The 4,277-nt window shown below is 40.1% G+C and overlaps 1 long non-coding RNA gene across 1 annotated transcript; it reads left to right on the forward strand.

Moving 5' to 3' along the window:
* The first annotated feature begins 371 nt into the window (after nucleotides 1–371).
* LOC115399137 (uncharacterized) lies at nucleotides 372–1,157 on the forward strand. The gene is made up of 2 exons (XR_003932634.1): nucleotides 372–520; nucleotides 815–1,157. It is a non-coding gene; the product is annotated as an uncharacterized LOC115399137 (long non-coding RNA).
* Nucleotides 1,158–4,277: the final 3,120 nt, after the last annotated feature.

The raw sequence follows: 4,277 nt of genomic DNA on the forward strand, positions 1-4,277 counted from the left end.
GATTCACACACAAACACAGTGTGTTTTGCAAAAGCAAAATGTCATTCACAACTAATGCACTTAGGTTTGTCCATCAAAAAAACGTTCCACAAATTAAAAAAATATATATCTGCACTTACATTAGAATATTCTTTAAGTGCAAAATAAAATCTTTCAAGATTAATTTTTTTTTCCGAGTACAAAAAACAATTCTGCGGGTTGGAGAAAAAAATCTGCAGGTTGGAGAAAAAATTCCGCGGGTTGGAGAAACTTTTCTGCGGGTTGGAGAAACTTTTCTGCGGGTTGGAGAAACTATTGGCTCCCCAGCGTCACGTGACTTTTGGCAGCGATTTTGCACCTTCCTGATTCGCATCCGCAGGACTTAGGATTTATTCACAACTGCCAGTGTTGTGTAATTTGCATGCCACAACAGGAGGTGGCGCTGTTGATGCCGTTTAACGCATAGCACCATCCACCATGGCCAGGACCACAACCGAGTGAGTCAGTCGCCCCAAAACAACACGCCCTGAGCAGCCAACAGGTGAGTTTGTGGTCATTGTTGATGAAAAATTAAATTATCTTCGTGGGTACATGTCATTTTTGTCACTGCCGGAGCTAACCCATGTTGTGGTGTCCGTGGTGTTAGCTGGTTGCTAGCGTTAGCCACGCTAGCTCAGGGCAGTAGTGGCAAAGCAAACACTCTTTCCTCCACTTCCTTATAGATTACTGTTGAATTTATATCATAAATGTCCTCACTCATAGGAGATTGACTTTGAGAGTACATTGTAACTGACCTCATGTTAAAAGTCATAATGGGCGTGTGTGTGTTTTTCAGGAGAGCTGCTGATGAAGTGAATGAACCTCATCCAGACTGCGCTCCTGTCATCACATCTCAACACACGGAGGTGAAAGCTGCGGAAAGATTCCAACAGAGAGAAAGGAGACAGGAGAGTGTGACGGCAGTTACTGCACCTGCTGCACCTGAACCTCACACACCTGATGGTTATCAAGCTCCACAACAGAGCGACATGGTGGAGAATGAGCAGTGTGTCAGTTGTAAACTTATGAATGGTGAAATGAAGTCCATGTGTGCTGAGATGAACCGCTTGTTTTGTTTATCTTGATTATATGTGACCAACTTCTGTTTTTCTGTAAATAAAAATTGATGGCTAACAGTCTTCCTCTGCTTCATTCTAATATTTATCCTTAACATTTCATTCTGTCAGGACAGGTAAATCTCCTCAGCTGTTACTGCTCATATAGTGACAAAAACCAGCCTCTGCTTTAATAAGTAAATAAGACTATGGTGAAATTAAATATTGTAGCTCAGTAGCTATTTATGAAACTTCATTTTAATGGGAAATCCTCTGTGAGACTGCGCCATTTACCCATGCTGCAATAATGTCACCATTTCTGGTTTCAAAGTCTTTTCTGTTTATTACCAACCTTCTTGTGTAGCAGCGACACTGTTAAAGTTACAGTTACAGTTCAAATAAGGTGCAAAAGTCTGCACACAAATATCACTGCAACTGTATAAAGTACGATTAGATTGTGCATAAACAAATAACACTGCAAATAAAATGAAGGAAAACATTGTGCACCTTGCAGTCCACAGGCGTCCACACAACTAAGTCACAAAACTTAGCAGCTGTCACAATGATGTGAGTCTGTCTGGCTGTAGTATTTCTGTGTCTGGCTGTAGTATTACTGTCTTCAAGACAAAAGTTTGTGCCCTGACAACCAACAGCGCCGTGCTGCTGCGATGCTTTGATGGACATTTCACTTCCAGGCAGCCTTTTCCACAACAGGAGCGGTAAGTGAGCCCAACCGGGTCTGAACCGGGTCCAGCTGGTCTCCATACAGTCCGTCGCCTTTCTGTTTTGGTCCATTTCTCCTTGTGTTTAATTCTGTCTTGTTGCAGCACAGTACATGATCATTTACTGTAAACACTGTAAACGTGAACGCGCACAGCGCCACCTCCTGTTGTGGCATGCAAATTACACAACACTGGCAGTTGTGAATAAATCCTAAGTCCTGCGGATGCGAATCAGGAAGGTGCAAAATCGCTGCCAAAAGTCACGTGACGCTGGGGAGCCAATAGTTTCTCCAACCCGCAGAAAAGTTTCTCCAACCCGCAGAAAAGTTTCTCCAACCCGCGGAATTTTTTCTCCAACCTGCAGATTTTTTTCTCCAACCCGCAGAATTGTTTTTTGTACTCGGAAAAAAAAAATTAATCTTGAAAGATTTTATTTTGCACTTAAAGAATATTCTAATGTAAGTGCAGATATATATTTTTTTAATTTGTGGAACGTTTTTTTGATGGACAAACCTAAGTGCATTAGTTGTGAATGACATTTTGCTTTTGCAAAACACACTGTGTTTGTGTGTGAATCATCGGCTGTGAATAAAACACGTTTTTTGTGTTGGAGAGGTTTTGGCATTAATTTCACTCCATAAAATTCCATATCACCAATCACTCCAATACAAAAAAATACAGACTTTCCTCCAGGTACGGATGAGGCTCTGTGGGAAGATGCAGGCATTAAAGTATTGAAAGATTTGTTTGAAGGTGATAAAATGTTGTCATTTGACCAACTAAGACAAAAGTATGAACTACCCCAAACACATTTCTTTAGATTCTTGCAAATAAGAAGCTTTATATACAATCAAACTAAAGCCAACTTTAGCATAGAAATGCCGCCAATTGAAGAATTACTTTCAACACTACGCAGTAAAAGGTGCATATTAGGACAATGCTACAGGGCCCTCTATAGATCTAGTAAATTAAATGTAGCTACCTTGCAAGTGCAGACCCAAGATCTAGGGACTGAGATCGATGAGACTACAGGGATAAGTATATGGGAACATTCCAATAAAATATCTGTATGTAACAGACGAAAGAATTACAGTATAGGCTCAGGCTGCTACATCCTCTTCAGATCACTTCTCAGCTTCGACACGAGATGGACCCTGAAAAGTCTGTTCTGTGTATCAAACGTAGACAAGATGTTGGCACTTTTATACATTCAGTATGGTCATGTATGCATATTCAGGATTTTTGGGTCGAGATTATCACAAAGCTAGATCTGGTATTTGGTAGGAATTTACAATTGGATCCAGCATGCCTTCTCTTAGGAATACCCCATCCTTAAATTAACGACGTCCACAATCAAAAATTGCTCAGAGTCTTAACCTATGCTGCACGTAAAAGTTTATTCTTGAAATGGATCTCATGGATCTAAACCACCATCTGTCTCTGACTGGCACAAGATTGTATTTGATTTGCTACCTATGGAATATTTGACATATTGGTCCAGGGGGACAAGAGGACAATTCTATCATATTTGGACTCCTTTCCTTGATTATGTGGGCCCAAGAATATGCACTATTTTATGGAGGGCTCTGCCCAACCCAAGAAAAAATGGTTAGTGGTCAAGGGGAAGGACATGTTGTCTGTATGACTTTACCCGCTGTATGTATATATGTTGTAACAATGTTTAAATAATTTGATATCCTACTTTACAATGCAGGATTACGCTGTGCTTTGTGTATAAGTTGAAAATGTGCTGTTTTTTTGTTTTGGTGGGGGGTGGGTGCGGAGTGTTATGTAAAATGTTCATACTGTTTGATCAGGATATGATGCTTGATTGTTAATAAAAATATTTTTCAAAAAAACAACAACATCAAAACATAAACAAAATAACAATGAAACGCAACAGTAAAACACCAGAAAAGCCACAACAGAATAAGAAAACAGTAATAAAAATAACAATTTAAGAACAACAGTGTAACAACAACAACAACAAAATACAACAAAGGTTGAATTACTATTCCGGTGATAGGACACTCCAGCCTGGAGGCCCAGTTTACTGTGGTTGCTCATTGACTTCTGCATGTGCAGAACAGCTCTTTGCTACAGACGGTGGCACATGCATGCACAGCGTTTCCACCGTCTACTCGGTACAGGGAGTGTTTTCAAAAAAAGTCCACCATTTGGAGCCATTTTCAAAAAAGTTGCATTTTCAGTGGCTTCCAGCACCGCTGTCGTGTCGGTGAACCTCAGCAGTAGTTTTGTGCTTTCACTTGAAATTGGCCATCATTCTCCGGCTGATTGTTTACAATTCCAGACTTTCTAGTGTCTGTGTAAGTTGTAGGCCTTGTAATTAACCCAGGCGGTGCTCATGTTGGTCTGTCTGTGGACAAAATGCACTGTCAATATATACTAAACTTTTAAAAAACTTTTGCTAAATCTGCTTAGTTTCTTTATTACACAATATTACATTTTAACATTCCAATTG

The sequence above is a fragment of the Salarias fasciatus genome, chromosome 13 (assembly GCF_902148845.1).
Source record: "Salarias fasciatus chromosome 13, fSalaFa1.1, whole genome shotgun sequence".
Classification (NCBI taxonomy): Eukaryota; Metazoa; Chordata; class Actinopteri; order Blenniiformes; family Blenniidae; genus Salarias; species Salarias fasciatus.